At 49.6% G+C, this 16,806-nt stretch overlaps 1 protein-coding gene and 2 long non-coding RNA genes across 6 annotated transcripts in view; 2 read left to right on the top strand and 1 right to left on the bottom strand.

Annotated features, from left to right (window-relative positions):
- Chst8 (carbohydrate sulfotransferase 8) overlaps positions 1–16,806 on the top strand; it is a 141,737-nt gene that overhangs the window by 103,989 nt on the left and 20,942 nt on the right. The window lies entirely within an intron of this gene.
- LOC134483097 (uncharacterized) lies at positions 4,775–7,419 on the bottom strand. 2 transcript variants are annotated; one of them, XR_010059989.1, is made up of 4 exons: positions 7,327–7,419; positions 5,902–6,993; positions 5,479–5,737; positions 4,775–4,899 (listed from the first exon to the last, which is right to left on the bottom strand). It is a non-coding gene; the product is annotated as an uncharacterized LOC134483097 (long non-coding RNA). The 2 variants fall into 2 exon arrangements; XR_010059988.1 differs by having other exon boundaries at positions 5,479–6,993.
- On the top strand, positions 7,329–12,964 carry LOC108349467 (uncharacterized). Its single transcript, XR_001835718.3, has 3 exons — positions 7,329–7,566; positions 8,910–9,070; positions 12,674–12,964. It is a non-coding gene; the product is annotated as an uncharacterized LOC108349467 (long non-coding RNA).

Genomic DNA, 16,806 nt, shown 5'->3' with positions numbered 1-16,806 from the left:
CAGACTCATGACCATCCCAGCACATCACCCGGAAGGTCCCCAATCGTTGTTCTCCAGAATTTTATTTTTAATTACTATTTTTATTTATTATTTAATTATTATAAATATATTGTTTTAATTAATACACCAATAATTTGTTTATAATTATGCATATGGAGGTGTTTTGCCTGCATGTGTGTATGTGCACCACATGAGTACAGTGCTCACAGAGGCCAGAAGAGGGCGCCAGACCCCTTGGTACTGGTGTTAACAGGCCAATGTGAGTCCCCATGTGTTTGCTGCTGCAAGTTAAATACAGTCCTATGGAAGAGCAGACAATGCTCTTAACCACTGAGCTATTTCTCCAGCTCCCATTTCTCAGAGTTTTAAACAGGGTATTATTTAATTATGAGTAGTCCAGATTTATTGGCCACATGATTGATCTTAATCCCCAGTGCCACTCCTTGGATATCAGTCATCCTCCATTTCAAGTGTTTGATATTTCTGGTAACTGGCCTCCATCTTGAGGCTAAGCGACCTCATTTGCATAATGAGATATTCCGTCGGGTAGGAAATTATAGGAGGTTTTGCAGTCGTGTGTCGGGAACCTGGGGGCAAAGTCCAGATGAGTCCTTAATTATACCACAGCCCATTACGAAATGTGTTAGTCAGCTTCCCACTACTGTGGCAAAATATCAGAGATAATCGACTTACAATGAGAAAAGGTTTCAGACTGTGGTTGCTTATGGAACCATTGCTCCTATGCCTGTGGCGAGGCAGAGGGCATCGGTGTGCGGTTAAACACCTTGCTCAGGTCATAGTTGCCAGAAAGAAAAGGAAGCACAAAGAAAGAAGAGACTGGGGTCCAACAAACCCTCTTGAAGGCACAACCCCAGATGACCTAACTTTCTGCCACTACGTGTCACCTCTTAAAGGTTCCTTAGCCTCCCAATCGCACCATGTGCTGGAGTCTAAGCCTTTTTAACATCCGGGCCTCCGGGGAGACTTCTAAATCCCTGCTCTGAGCCGTACATGGCTGCGAATGGCAGCCTCCGCCTGCCTCCTCTGCAACAGCTCCTACTTTTCTTCCTTTTATAAATGCACTTGCAGTTTATACTCTCTGGCCTTCCTCCCTCCTCACCCTCCTCTTTTTCTAAAATCCACTTGTATTCGTTATCTGACAGTTCCATGCATGGATATAACGTATTTGGATCTCATTCATCCCCTCTTCCAATGGATCTCTTCTTTCCCAACCGCCCCTCCGACCCCCTGCATTCATGTTTTGTTTTTGTTTTGTTGTTGCTGTTGTTGTTATTTGGTGGCCCACTGGGTTTAATTAGGGCCTACTTATAAAGAGAATTACTTACTAGAGCGTACATGGTTCCACCTACCAGTGGATACACCTCTGAAAAAAGTGACTCCTCCTCTCCTAGCAACCGATAGCTGCCTGTAGCTCCTCTCCTAGCAACCGATAGCTGCCTGTAGCTCCTCTCCTAGCAACCGATAGCTGCCTGTAGCTTCTCTGGACTCTTTCACAGTCCTGATGAAATACTGAAGGATGCTGCTTTGCATTTGTGGGTGTGACAGCCGTGTCACGTGGAGAAGACAGTTTCACAGTGCTCCTCCTCACGCTCGTACATTTCTGCCTCCCTTTCTTCAGTGTTCCTGAGCTCTAGGGTTACAGGGGAGTGTCACAGACTTAGGCACAGATGCTCATAGCCTCATAGCTGAGACAACGTGTTACTAAGAGCCCAAACATCGTCCCACTTTATGTTTAGGAGCCCCGTTCAAGACCCTCATGTGGCGCTGCGGCCTGCTGGGAGGGAGACACTTGTGAGCCTCAGTTGCTGATCCTATGCACTCTCTAAGGCCAGGTCCCGCTCTGTGTGAGAAGATGAGGGCTTGGGCCCACAGAGGACGTAGGCACAGGGCTGCACCTCTGGTGGGATGGAGGTGAGGGGATGAGAGTGGCACTCAGCCAGGAGCCAGGCCTGTGACTCCCAGGAGAAGGTTCTTCTGTCTGACTGACAGGAGGGTTGTGTTGCGTGCTAAGCCAGAGCACAGCAGCAGTGAGCGGTCGCCAATACCCTCTGCCTCTCTAGGAGTTCCAGTCCCACCTAAGTCCTGTGTCAGTTACTTTTCTCATCACCGTGACAAAGTGTGTGAGAAAAATCCCTTAAAAGATGGAAGTTTGGGGCTGGAGAGGTGGCTCAGCGGTTAAGAGCACTGACTGCTCTTCCAGAGGTCCTGAGTTCAAATCCCAGCAACCACACGGTGGCTCACAACCATCTGTCGTGGGATCTGCTGCCCTCTTCTGGACAGTGTCCTCATATAAATAATAAAATAAATCTTTTAAAAAAGAGACAGGGGCGAAAGTTTACTGTGGTTCTTGGTTCTGGGTGGATTTCATTCCACCGTGTGGGGAGGGCGTGCAGACAGGAACACGTCACAGGCCTCTCTTCACACAGTGGAACTCGGAGTCGACAGAGCGAGAACCAGGGAAGGTATGGTTTCCATATGCTCTGCTCCCAGCGACCCACTTCAGCCAGCTGCCCCCGTCTCCCAAACACCACATAGCCTTTGAGGCAACCCAGGCTTAGGGCTGAGCATTCAGAACTTCAGCCTGTGAATGTCAAAGCCTAACAAACTCCTCCCAGACCTGGGGCTGGGGGAGCGGATAGCAACCTGAAGAGGGACTCTGGGGACCATGTCTCTTACCCAGCTCGGTCATCAAACAACCTTTGCCCCCAGCATCAGGCCAAGCAGAGGGCGAGTGGGGACATCTGAGGATACTTCAGGCTGCGGCAAGCCCAGAGACTGAAACGCATCAGGCGGGGAAGTTCCCGGCCCAGGGGAGAAGAGGCTTCCTTTTAAAGGCATGTGCTTGCTGGTAAGCTGCAGGGCCAGGCCTGGCTTTGGATCAGAGAATCCCAGCCGTTGGCAGACTATTCTTGCCAACAGTCTGGCTGGGAAGGGATGAAGAGAGAGGGACAGGGAAGCTACAGGTTCCTCCCCTGTCTGCCTAGAGCCTTCCTCCCACAGAGGACTGACCTTGCTCACACGGAGAATGATGGACACATCCAGAAGACAAGGCTTTAAATACCTCACAGGCAGAGCAACTGAGCTGGAAGGGAGACAGTGCAAACCGGGCAAAGTGTCAAATGCCCCCCTGGTGGGAGAATGTGGATGGGTGCGGGAGGAAGCAGGGTGGAGGCCTCCAGCCAAGACATCTCGCCTCTCTGCACATAGAACTCTTGCGCGTGCGCACACACACACACACACACACACACACACACACACACAGAGAGAGAGAGAGAGAGAGAGAGAGAGAGAGAGATTTTATCTTCAGACCCATCAAGAAAAAACACAATCCCATATTCAGTGCCTGTAATGGAGTAGAGTGTCTCTTCCACATGTCTCTAATTAAAAATACTTATTTTCTGCAATGCCATTCATCCAAGTAGTGGTGTCTTTGACTGCTCCCTGCAGAGAGAAGCCATAGGTGACCTTAGTCCAACAATTCATGGCGACGAAGACTGACACCAGGAGGCAGCCCGGGAGTCCATCACCAGCTCTTTTGCAAGCACATCTCCCATCGCTCCCCTGCTAGGGACCCTAAGCCTAGAGACCGTCCACAAGCCCTCTGTCCTTGGAGAACACCTGAATGGAGACAATAGCTGGAATCCTCTGAGGCTGGACTGTAGCCAAAAGTCTACATCAGGCTGAGCAATTTGTTTTCCTTGTCTGAACTTACACGTGGCACACTGGAAGACAGAGGACCAGACAGGACTTCATGGTCTGTTGCAGGATATTTGATCACACTGTGGCCCCCAAGATTGTGTTGTTTACTGGGAAGGGATGTTTCTAGTTGTGGTGTCGCTCAGCCTTAGTACAAACCTTTAATCTCTCTGGCTGGAATACAGATACACCCTAAGTACACACCTTTCATCCCAAACAATGAAGATGAAGTTAATTTGTAGGGGGAAAAAAGTGCCCATGTTTGAAAGTGACATCTAACTGAGGGGCAAAGTGATGCGTCAGAGAAAGATCTGACATTATAACTCAGAGACAAGATGTGCCCAACTCACATGAGAACAGCACAGAAAGGAGAGGCTACTTAGGAGCAGTGTAAGGAAAGAGAGTGGAGTTCAGTCAGTTCGTCAGTCAGCCGAGAGTCAGTGCAGTGAGTACAGCACAGTAGAGTTGAGTTCATTCATGAGTTTGTGCAGTTCAGTGCAGGTCAACAGAGGCAGTTGAAGCCAGAGGATGAGAAGGATCTAGAACATTAGAACAAGTTGCCAACGTTACTATGAGGCCAAGCAGAGCACTTCAGTCAGAAGCCAAGAGAAGCCAGATTGAATCAGTCAGCTTGGAAAGGAGTTTGAGTCAGAACAGCTGAGTTGAATCAGTCAGCCAGAGCTCAGAAAGAACAAGAAAGGGTGAGCTTACTCAGCAGCAAGTCTCAGAGGCTGAAACCACTCTAGGCCTAGATTAGTTTGTACAGACGTTAGACGTTTCCAGGACTAGGCTTGTGTTAGCAGACGGAGGCAGTGAGCCTCAGATACAACAATTACATCAGACACATAAACGTTACTTCTACAGTGGTCAGGTGTGGTTTGGGAAGTCAGCATTGGAGATCAGCCAGGAGTAGATTGTGTTCATTCTGTGGTTCCCATTGCACCCCAACTACTGAACACTTCACTTCACTTAATCATGAATATTGATGGGCAAGCCTAGTCTAACCAGGTGTGTTAGTTACTTTTCTGTTGCTGTGAGAGAAAAAAAAAAACATGACCAAGACAATTTTTAATAGGGGCTCATCGTTCCAGAAGGTTAGAGTTCATGACCATTATGGCAGGGAGCGTGGCTGCAGACAGGCAGGCATGGTGCTGGAGCAATAGCTGAGAGCTTACATCTGATCTACAAGCAGGAGACAGAGAGACACAGACACAGAGAGGAGGAGGGAGAGGGAGAGGGAGAGGGAGAGAGAGAGAGAGAGAGAGAGAGATAACTGGTAATGCCATGAGCTTTTGAAACCTCAAATCCCACCCCCAGTGGCATACTTCATACTTCCTCCACCAAGGCCACACCTCCTGATCCTTCCCAAAGAGTTCCACCAACTATAGACCAAGTATTCAAATATATGAGCCTACGGGGGCCATCCTCTTTCAGGCCACCACACCAGGGTCACCATGGCTGCATATCAGGATCACACAGGATTCCCCAACCCTAGGCCTTCCTATCAGAATGGAGGAGTGGTGAGTGGTACTTTTGGTGGCTATGGGCGGCACTTCCAGTGGCTATGCGTGGTGCTTCCGGGGGCTATTTAGAAAAGCTCTTGGATCTGGTAACGATCAACAACTAGTTCCTCGCTGTTCTAGTTTTGCCCTCCTGTAGCATGATGGCTCCACTCTCACTGAGAAAGGATCTCCCTAAGGCACTCAGTTGGGGATGCACAACTGCCAAGCCAAATGGAGTGCTTGCCCACTTGGTGCTCACCTGCCCTTGGTTCAGCTGGGAACAGCCAGTCCAGACACTTGTCTCATCCTTACAGGAAGTGTCCAGCACTAACAATCTGGCTACTTTCCCCAATTCCCTACCACAAACTTTGGAAGTTGGGGGTTTGTGGTCATGTAGAAAGTAGCCTATGAAATAATATGTAGTCCATCTGCGTTGCTCCACAACCCGGTGTCATCCACTGAGGTAGACTTTCATGGTCCCCTCCCATGCTCTTAGCTCCTTACGTTGACGTTTCTTCCTGTAACAAAGACCCAGGTAGAAGCAACTTAAAGGAGGACACTTTTCTTTGACTCGGGGTTCAGGGCTATGAGTCTGTCGCCGTAAGGGAGGCACAAGGGCTGCTCTTAAAATAAAATAAAAGCCACAAGACAGATCTCCCAAAACTCCCAGGAAAGAATTAACTGTTCTCGGGGGACGGCAAAACTTGATGCAGTCTTCTCTGAAGTGTGGCCATCATCCCAACTGCCGTCCTAATCAGCTCTTCCTTTGGACTCTCGTTGGTCCCTCTTCAGATGTCCCGTGCCTGGCTGAGTCTCTCACGAAGCTTTCTTACCCCTTTGTGTCCCTTGCCGTCTGCATCTGATAGTCACTCGCCTGCCCTCTGACCATCGCTGCCCCTCTTTTCAAGTCCTAATGGATTCACTCCCATCTCCCAGCAACAAGTGGTTTCAGTTTTCATTATCATAAAACCAAAGGAAAAAAGTAGCAAAAAAAAAAAAAAAAAAACCAGACATGTGTCTTCCACCCCAACACTTGGAACATCTTGACATTTAAATCCAATTACCCTTTTCCCCATTCTTGATGAGGAAATGACGTTAAGCCTGAAGCTCAAGACTAGATAAATATACCATGACTCTGACTGCTTCTAAAATCCTACGACTCGTGTGGGGACTCTGTGATGTCCTGCTCACCATCAACCTACTTGGGGTGCAGGGTCATACACTTGTCAAGTTAGAGGCCCCCGGAAATGTTTGCTGGGAAATATTTAGGACTTTTGATCTCTGCATTCATTAGGATAATGAAAGAGACGTAGAAGTAGAAGGAATCGGGAATCATCTGCCTGAGATTTTGGCAAAATGCCTCAAAACGGGTATCCCAGGTAGGGCAGGATTAAATATGTTCTCATATTACTTCAAAGCTGTGTTCCTCTTAGAAGCAAAGAGTAATTGACTCTAAATGAAGCAGAATCCCGCAAGGAGCCCTTGTGCCGTTATTCTGCTACAGATATTAGTTCTCTTTTGACATCTGCAGAGTCAGGGCCTGAGTTCTTTAACAGTTGCACTGGCTGTTTCCTGGCTAGAGGGGGAAGTGGGGAAATCTCCTGATTCCTTAAGACTCCGGGGTCCCGTTTCCCTGGTCTTCCGGAAGGCCTTCCTAGTCGCGGCTGAGTTCAGGGAATCAGGCAGTGTGCACAGCCCCAGCCTACATCTCCTTCAGAAACTCATTGACCGTGGGAAACTGAGGGGTTGCCTTCACAGTTCGTTTCTTTTCCATCTGCCGAGAGAGAGGCAGGGTAAGCAAGAAAAATGTAAGTTCACGGGGATTCAGAGACACAGTTTAGCTTTTAGTTCCAACCACCCACCTCTGCCTCGTCTGCCTCTGGCCCCGTGCAGTGTTACTGAGCAGAGGACAGTTTGCCTTGACTCTACAGCCTCGCCCGGACTACGCACAGCCACCAGAAGTCACTGAAACAAGAATCCCCTCCTACCCTCCCTCCCTCTCACGGTATCTGTTTGTCATCCTTCTCAGAGAATCTGATTGGCCCCAAATACCCACCACCACCACCACCACCACCACCACCACCACCACCACCACCACCGCCCGCACCTCGATGATTAGGCAACAATCCTTTTGTTTACTTTGTGGGTCTAGTTGCCGCAGGACTGGATGGTGGGAGTGGCTAGTTGCATAGTAACTATGTATCAGCTTTAGTGTGGAATGGAATTCAGAACTGGTTAGTCTCATCCCAGAACACTCCCTCTAGTTGACACTTGCTCCCTGTCTTTTAAAGATCACCTCAGCTCTAATATTTCCAGATGCTAGTGAATGTTTCTAAGTCAGTTTGCTGTGAGTGGCTGTAATTTACCCTGGGATTAGATGGGATCATGAGCTTGGGCTGGTACCTTTCTTTACCTTTCTTTCTTAAGAAACCCTGAAGACAGCTGAGTACGCTGGGCAGTGGAGGTGCAGGCCTTCAATCTCAGCCTTGGGAGGCAGAGGATCTCAAGTTCAAGGCCATCCTGGTGTACAGATCAAGTTCCAGGACAACCAGGGCTACACAGAGAAGTCCTGTCTGGAAGAGAGAGAGAGAGAGAGAGAGAGAGAGAGAGAGAGAGAGAGAGAGAAAGAGAGAGAGACAGAGAGAGAGACAGAGAGACAGAGAGACAGAGAGACAGAGAGACAGAGAGACAGACACAGAGACACAGAGACAGAGACACAGAGAGAGACAGACAGAGAGAGAGATAGACAGAGAGAGACAGAGAGAGACAGAGACACAGACACAAACACAGAGAGAGACAGACAGAGACAGACAGAGAAACACAGAGAGACAGAGACAGAGAGAGATACAGAGAAACAAACAGAGATACAGAGAAAAACCTCAAGCTAGTTCATGGGAAAACTGTGGATGTGAGGTTCTCTAGCAGAAATTCCCAGTCCTTAGAAGTGAGGAGATCTCTTTAGACCCTAACTGGTGGGCTCCTGCTGTTTTTTTAAAATATGACAGCATCTATCCCAAACTCATGTGTTAATGTTTGGTTCCCAACTGATGGCACTGTTTTGAAAGGTTCCAGAAACCTTGGGAAGTGGGGCCTCGATGGAAGAAGCCAGGTTCTGAGCACGGGTCTCTGTCTAGTCTCCTCTTTGCTCTCTACTTGCTGAGAGAAGAGCCAGCTATGGCATAGTTCCCTCCCTTTGCGTGGTGCTCTGCTTCATCACCAGCTGGGAAGTGGGGAGCCAAGTCACTGTGGGCTAGCCCTCCAAAACCACCAGCTGAAATAAATCCTTCTTCCTTTTAAGTTGTTTGGGGCAGGTACTCCATCACAGCCGTACAAAAATGATTAATATACTGGGACTAGAGCCCAGCCAGGAGTCCCAAACCAGAGATCAGCAAATTTTAACATGAAGTTAGTCTCTGTCTCTCTCTGTCTCTGTCTCTCTCTCTCTGTGTCTCTGTCTCCCTTCCTCCCTCCCTCTCTCCTCTTTCTCTCTTCCCCTCCCTCTCTTTCCCCTTCCCTTCCCTCTTGCTTTCTCCCTCCCTCCTTCTCTCCCTCAGTCTGTCTTTCTCCACCCCATCTCATACACCACACACACACACACACACACACACACACACACACACACCCCTCTTGAGAAAGTCCAGGGCCCCTGGAGTCTAACCCGTGCTCATCCATCTGCCTTCCTCACTAAAGACTGAAGATCTCTACCGGCAAATTATTTTTACATCGGCCCCCAGAATTGGCACCGCACAGCATGCTATGTGTACATATCTTGGCTTCTGAACAAGAAGGACCACAAGGAACAGCCTACGCTGTTGAAGCAGTTGTAGACTATCTGTTATTAATGCTGAGAGGTAGGACAAACTTCCTATCTTCCATTTCCATAGGCCCGCTGTGCCAGAGATAAGGACCTGGGGTTAGTTAGACCCAGAACGGGAGGTGGGCGTGGGAACTATATGGGCAGCTGTCCGTGGTCCTGAAACTGTCTCTTCCCGGTTTATGAGCTGTGACCCTAGGATCTGCGGTGCTGCCTAAGCCTGGGCTGCATTGCTCTAGTGTAACTTGCCCTTCTGACCTTAGACCTTTGCCAGAATGTTCCCTTCTGCTGTCAGTCATGACACTATCTACATCAACGACGCTTGAAACCCCAGCTCCTAAACTAGGCTTTCTGCTTATTCTACCTGTGACATGTTGGGCTTTCTGCAAGAGCATCCGATGCAGCTGAGAGACTGGGGCTGCCTAGACACTGGAGCTGTGACTCTGAGGGTAGAATGCTTGTCCATGATACACAAGGCTCTGGCTTCGATCCCTGGCACTACATAAATTGGTTGGCACACACCTGAAATCCCACACTCAGAAGGTAGAGGCAGGAAGATTAAGAGTTCGAGGGCTATCCTCAGCTACATGGTAAGTTTGAAACCAGCTTGGTCTATAGGAGACCCCGTATCAAAAGCGGGGAGCTTATTAAAACAATAACAGTAATAATTGAGCAGATGTGGTCGCCCACAATCTACCCCCTGAGAAGCTAGGAAGGGAGGATTTGAGAGTACAAGACAAATCTACCTGGCCAGCTCCTGCCTCAAAACACCAAAATTAGATTGTGACTCTAAAGCAAAATAGAGTTTTCTGTCTATTCACACGAAATAAACAAATAAACAAACAAACAAACACAGAAAAGCAAAGGGTCACTTTCTAAGCTTTCATCAAACATCCCTTACTATGATTGTTGTGTGCACAGGCCAAGGGCACGGAGGCACTGCCAGTTATCACAGGCATCCATTGTGATTGTACCTCCAGGGACAGAGGAGAAATGGCCACCAGACGGGAGTCCATGAGCTCAGCACGAGCTACAGGAGGATCACTTAATCACCCACCTTCGTATGTCCTCACTCTACCAAGGACTCCCAGGGACCAAAGAACCAGGAAAAAAAATCTGTTTGGACCAAAAATCTTGGGATGGTTGAGTGTCCCTTTTCTCCAGTGTATATGTATCCCAGATGTGACAGCAGGTCCCTGGGAGGGATTGAAGACGTTTCCCTGTGTATTTCCTGTGATGTCATGGAGGGCTTCTTATGAGGGATCTGCTCTCATTCTTGATTGTCATGGTCTGGATCTGGGGCATGGCTGTGCCTTTTTATTGGGAGGTCTGCCCTCTGCCTCCTGGCAGCCCTCCTTGGTTTGTTTGTTTGTTTGTTTACCATAGCTGTCGTCAGACACACCAGAAGAAGTCATCAGATCCCATTACAGACGGTTGTGAGCCACCATGTGGTTGCTGGGAATTGAACTCAGCACCTCTGGAAGAGCAACCAGTGCTCTTAACCACTGAGTCATCTCTCCAGCTCCTCCTTGGTTTCTTTTTGGTGTGTTTATTGATCAATACCCTCCCTGTTAGTCACCCATCTCTCTTATCCTTAGAGATGCCATGTTCTATTACCCGTCTGTAGGTGAGCCCTGGGATGACACTGGGATGGGCGTGTGTTTTGGTTAGCATAGATGATCATCGCCTTCTGGCTTGGATTGTTCCAGGATTCTGTCCTTCCCATCTACCGGAGAATCCAGGGCTCTAATGACATCTTTCACACTCAGTCTTGAACCTCTCTTAGATGCCAGCCCTTCACTGAAGGGGGGATATGCCAGGTCTCCCACAAACACACTCAGCAGAGGAATCTCCAGCCCTTCATAGTCTGAGCGTGTGTGTGCCCCTGTGAAGGGGCTGTCTCTGGCAGCCTCTGCTCTCTACCTGCCATCTGCAACAGCGGTTGGATCAGCACTATGGCTTGCTTTCCCCTGTGCAACCCTATGAGCATCTTTCCTGGGGTCCATTCCACAAGCTGAAAGCCCATCTCCCAGGAGAGCACTCCTCTGTAAATCATTCTTCTGCAGCCAAAGTCATGGTCTGTTCTCTCACTGAGCACCCTCAGTGGTAAGTCCTAGGCTCCTGGTTCCTGGCCTGCCTGTTTTCCTGATCCCTTGCCTTTCTCTGGGTATTGGGTATCATTCCTTACTTCCCTTAGCAACAGAACAAGTCCCCAGCAAGGGTCTAGTTGCTGGCTCTGTGGGAATGTGTGGGCAGATTCTACAGAGGACACACGTTCTTACCCAGCAGAGACCTGTGACCATCAACCTAGACTGCAGGAGGCTGCGGTGCTTCTGAGGCCCAGAGGACTCTGGGAAGTCTACAAACATGCCCATGTAGCAATCCTCATGTTCCAACTCATTTTTCCACATCTCGTTCCTAATTAGTCAGGTGCCCAGCCTGGCTTAGAGTAATACCTGGGAGACATACTAGCCCGTTCTCTCTCCTTCTCTCTCTGTCTCCTTCTCTCCCCTCCCTACTGCTTCCACTTTCTCTGCCTCTGTCTCTATCTCTGTCTTTCTCGTTCCCGCCCTCAAGGCCTCCCTCCCTGCCTTTCTCAGTCTCTTAAGTATTAGACCTCAAGTGCTCTACTACTATTTTATCACCATCCATCACCGGGGGATTCTAGGCAGGGGCTCTACCACTGAGCCACGCCCCCCGTCCCTCACTGGGGGATTCTAGGCAGGGGCTCTACCACTGAGCCACGCCCCCCGTCCCTCACTGGGGGATTCTAGGCAGGGGCTCTACCACTGAGCCACGCCCCCAGCCCCTCCCTGGGGGATTCTAGGCAGGGGCTCTACCACTGAGCCACGCCCCCAGCCCCTCCCTGGGGGATTCTAGGCAGCAGCTCTACCACTGAGCCACGCCCCCAGCCCCTCCCTGGGGGTTTCTAGACAGAGGTTCTACCACTGAGCCTCTTACTGGTGGAATCTAGACTTGGGCTCTACAACTAAACCCAGTTGAGAATTTCTTCACAGAGAGGCAGTTGGTAGGCAGCTCACTGTCCAAATTACCATCCTCCCCACAGTCTTCAACTTTTGGATACATTTTTGTGCCCGCCAGAGTATTTCACTGGTGTGTAAGCCTCATTCCCTAGCAGTACATATTCTAACAGCCTCATTACTGTTTCTTCTTACCCGCCCATTCTGGAGTCTCCCGTGCCAGCCGGCTAGTGGTAAATCATCCCTCCTACCTTTCATCTTAGCATATGCACTCCCAGACTCCTGAGGGAGGAGCTTGAGGACATCAAAAGGTACACTGGGTGGCAGAGTAGGAAGGTGGAGGTGGGAGTGACCCTGGAGGCCACTCCTGTGGGGTAGAGAAGGAATTGGAGGAGGACCAGAATCTGGCTGTGATTTAGTCAGCTAATCCCACAAGGAGCCCTGGAGCTGTCATGGCTCCACTGCTGTGTCCTGACTGACTGGAAAGGGAGCCTGCAAACCCTACTGGAACCAGCTGTGGGGTGCAGGTGGCCCTGGGGAGGGAGTGGAGACCTTGGGAGAGGTGATTTCCGCAGCTCAGAGTTATTTCTGTAGGGAGTCTCAGCCTTGAGCAGCCTGGCTGGCTGCCACCATCTTCTCTGGTCTCCGCCTCCCTACAGCTCATCTCTGACTCCAGTGGCCTCTACCCAGGCTCTCCATCCACAAAGGACAAGAACTGCCCAGCGCTTACTTTTCCAGAAAGCAGACGCCACAGAAGGCACTGTTTCTACCTTGCCTGGCAAAGATCATTGGAAAATGAATGGTAACTGACATTGTTGGAAACACTTCCCTTTTCAGATCCATGAAAGGCGTTGGGTTCTGAGATGCAAGCGAGATCTCCCACCCCGCCCCCCCAAAAAACCCAAAATAGCTTTAAAATATTAAATAAATAAGAACAACCTGGCACTTTAGCATTCTGAAATATGTTCACATCATTCTCTGACAACTTAATTAAGATATAAAATGTAAACAAGAAAACACATTCATTGTAGAGGAGATTTGACAGACAGGTACAGTCATCCTAATATGGGCACAAGGAATTTCCCTCAGCCCAGGATACCACTCCTCGTCCCGGCTCACCCAGATCCCCACTTCCAACGTCAGGGTAGCCACTGATCCGATCCCACCACCAGAAATTAGTTTGCCCTGTATGAGAATTCACGTCAGTGACAGGTTCTCTTTCGTGCTGGGCTCTGCTTCTTTGCCAGTGAGAGCCTCAGCCTGGCTAGCATCTTGGCAGTCGGTTTACTTTTACAGGCAAGGCGTTCTTACTTGTGTGGAGAAACTATCATGTTGGATTCCTTTCAGCTTGGCGTCACAGCGCTCGGGGACCCAGGCAGTGTGGCCCTGGTGAGGTTCAGGTGGGAGGAGGCGTAGGTGGGCTCCATGAGCCAGGACCGTAAACATCAGTTACTCCAGCATCATCACATAACAAAAGACCTCGAGAAAACAATCCCACCAAATGACTGGTGCGTTTCACCATCTCTCCCATCAGATGCTCCGAGCGTTTTCTTTGGCTGCGTCCACTGAGGCCACATTCACTCTCCATTTTTGATTCAGGGTCCTAGCCACTGAGAGTCAGGCCTGCACAGCCATCCATTTGGGCACATGCATGTCAAAGGGGCTATATATCATGACATCAGACATTTTGAGAAAATTGCTTTTCCACCCTGAACGCCAAGTCATAAATAATTTCAGGGTAGGAAGAGTTCTGGTAAGCATGTGTTTGACGCCCAAGGAATGGTCTGTAAATACCGCAAGCCATCGAATAAAAAATGAGGGGGCGGGCAGATTTGTGGGGTCACTTCCAATCTGGACCCAGCTATAACTTATTCTACTGAAAGCTTCAGGAGCTTCCTCCAGACAGGTTTTAGCAGGGGGCGGGGGTGTGCGTGCCCATCCCCCACCACTAGGACATCCACTAGATGCTGAGGGGCTCAGCACAGCTGTGTCCTTAATCACAGACTTGACCCCCTTGGCTGGATAGCAGCCTCCTCTTCTGGAAGGTGACTCTTCATCCTGGAAATGGACTAACACTGTTCCCACGCCGGTAGACACTTTCTGTGGGTTGGGTTTGAGGGAAGAAAAGGAAGGCCGCTGTTTGTGGCGTTTACCAATTTCTGTGGTGTAAATATTTCTACTGGTTCCGATTCTAAGGTTCCCACATAAGAAAGAATAAGAAGATTAGAAATACGATATGGAAAAAGCACGCTCAGAAAGCAAGCAAGGGGGCTGGAAGATGGCTCAGTGGTTAAGAGCACCAACTGCTCTTCCAGAGGTCCTGAGTTCAAATCCCAGCAACCACATGGTGGCTCACAACCATCTGTAATGGGATCCAATGCCCTCTTCTAGTGTGTCTGAAGATAGCTACAATGTATATAATAAATAAATAAACCTTTAAAAAAGAATAAAATTAAATAAAAATAAAAATAAAAATAAAGAAGAAAGCAAGCAAGGAACAGGGGCTGGGGGTGTAGCTCGGCTGCTGGGGTGATTGCCTAGCATACACGAAACTCTGGGTTCAATCCCTAAGCACCCACACACACCTGGCATGTTGGTGTCCCCTGTAATCCAAGCACTCAGGAAGGAGAAACAGGAGGATCAAGTCCAAGGTCATCCTCAGCTATACAGGGAGTGTGAAGGCAGCGTCCTGGTCTGTATGAGACCTGTCTCAAGGAAAATAAAAGGGAGGGTGGTGCTCCCAGCAGGTGTAGGAGAGGTGTCCTTCCTAGAGGAACGGAAGGAACTTTAGAGACATCGGTAGACTTTAACGTCTTCTACTACCTGGGTGTTTGCGTTGCCGTGGTTATCTCTCCATCCGGCATGCTGGGCATGGAGCCCAGGCCTCCTGCATGCTGGACCAGCGCTCAACCACTGAGCTACATCCCCACCTCGGCTGTTATTCTTCATAGTGTCAATATTATATATTATATGTTTTCTCTTGCATAAATGAAATATTTCTTGCTGAAAACCCTTCTGAGGGAGTCTTGGGAGCTTTGAAGTTGCTTTCACAGCACACGAGGGTTGAGTTTTGCTGCAGGCTGTGGAAGTGTCCCTTTCCCTCCTGCGTGCCGTTGCCTCGCAACAGACTCTGTTGCAGAAAATGGAACAAAAAAAAAAAAAAAATGGAGAAGCCCTCTAACCTGCCCATGATCTTGCAGGACCCGAGTGTACGAGAAACAAAGTCTCTGTAAATAAAGATGGGGCACTGAGAGGGCCGTCCAGCAAGATGGAGAGGTTGGGGGGCCAAGATGCTCAAAGATGAGCCGGAGGGCTTTGCCCTGAGGGGGCTCTGAGAAAGCAGGGACTCTCTTTAACAAGGAAGGATCTGGAAACTTGAAAGAATTGAGGAGGGGTAGGAGGATGGGATCGCAGGAATCACGTTAGAGTGTGGCTAAGGGAAAACCTCTAGGAATGGGGTAATGTGTTCTTGGGTACGGCCCACCTCTTGCCCTGATAGTTCATAGCTGAACTCAGTTCCTTTGGGGCTCAAAATTCCCTTTCCCAGCAAGAGTGTGCACTGAGACAGACTTTTCTGCTCTTCTCTCATTGGGCCAAACCCTTCTCCGGGACCACATGGTCTAGACCCAAGGAGGAGCCAGCCACAGGGAGTCCCTCCCTGTGTCCCAGGCACCCAGCTCTGCTCTTTCTTCCTCAGGCTGCAGGCCAGGACATCCTGAAGGCTATCAAAAGAGACAGTTACCTCCCCACACCTACTATCAGCCAGGCTCCTGGGGGCCACCTTATCATCAGCGTCGGGGGCCCAGGCTTGAGTCTCTCTAAATAGGAACAAAGTTGGCCAAAGTCAAAATGTTTCATAACTATGATCACCAAGGCCTGAGGGGTTCTCCCAGGAGACCCTATGACTCAAGACAGGGGAGAGGCACTGGAGGACAGTGGCTAAAGCACAGGGACATTAGATGTCCCATAGGTAGAGCCCTTCCACCAGGCGGGCACCTGTGTCTCTCATACAACCCGCTGCTGGCCCCACCGGCTGGATGGGAAGTGCCTGAGGATTTCATTATGAGCTCAGATTACTATCAAGTCCAAGGGGGCTGCGATGAAGCCAGGAGGTCTCCTTAATAAGGAATCCCATTTCCTTTTGCGTTTTTTTTCCCGTTTGTGTTACTGAAAAATGGAACAAAATGGCAAATCATTAACTTCGCCAGCAAGCCTTCCCAGCAGATGTTAGGGACGGACGGTGTTGGGGCAGGGTGCCCAGGGTCCTCCTGCCCCACCCACCACACCCTCACCGTACCCAGCTGAGCAGCTGCTGTAGCCGACCCCATCTGCTCCCACTCCCGTGTAGCTCTGCCCCTCCGTGTTGAGGAAACGTGGAGCCTCCCTCCTGCTGTTCAATAACTAATGACCATTTTTCTCCAATTAAACTGAAATTGAAGGATCCTCAGACTTCGACGCCCAAGTAAAATAATTAGTGCTTAAAATGTTAATTGTGCAGATGTGCATTTGCCTGCAGAAGCAATCCGCAAGCCAGCAGGCAGGTAGATAATCCCCCCACGCCCTGCCCCCTGCCTAGCAACATGGTCTCCCTCGGGGATCCCAGTGTGGGCTGTCCACGGCAAGACCCTGAGCTCATTCTGACAGTGTGACTTGGGGGTTATGTTGAGAGACCTACTACATTGGCCCCCTTCTGTCCCCCTGATTCCTACTTGACCCTCCCTGTGGCCAAGCCACTCTTCCTTCCCTGGGCGCTGACAGATAATGGTGGCTAATGGCTAAACCCAAGACACCA

Source organism: Rattus norvegicus, chromosome 1 (genome assembly GCF_036323735.1).
Source record: "Rattus norvegicus strain BN/NHsdMcwi chromosome 1, GRCr8, whole genome shotgun sequence".
NCBI lineage: Eukaryota > Metazoa > Chordata > Mammalia > Rodentia > Muridae > Rattus > Rattus norvegicus.
Note: the sequence above shows the minus strand (reverse complement) of the source record. Positions and strands in the feature narration are given on the sequence as shown.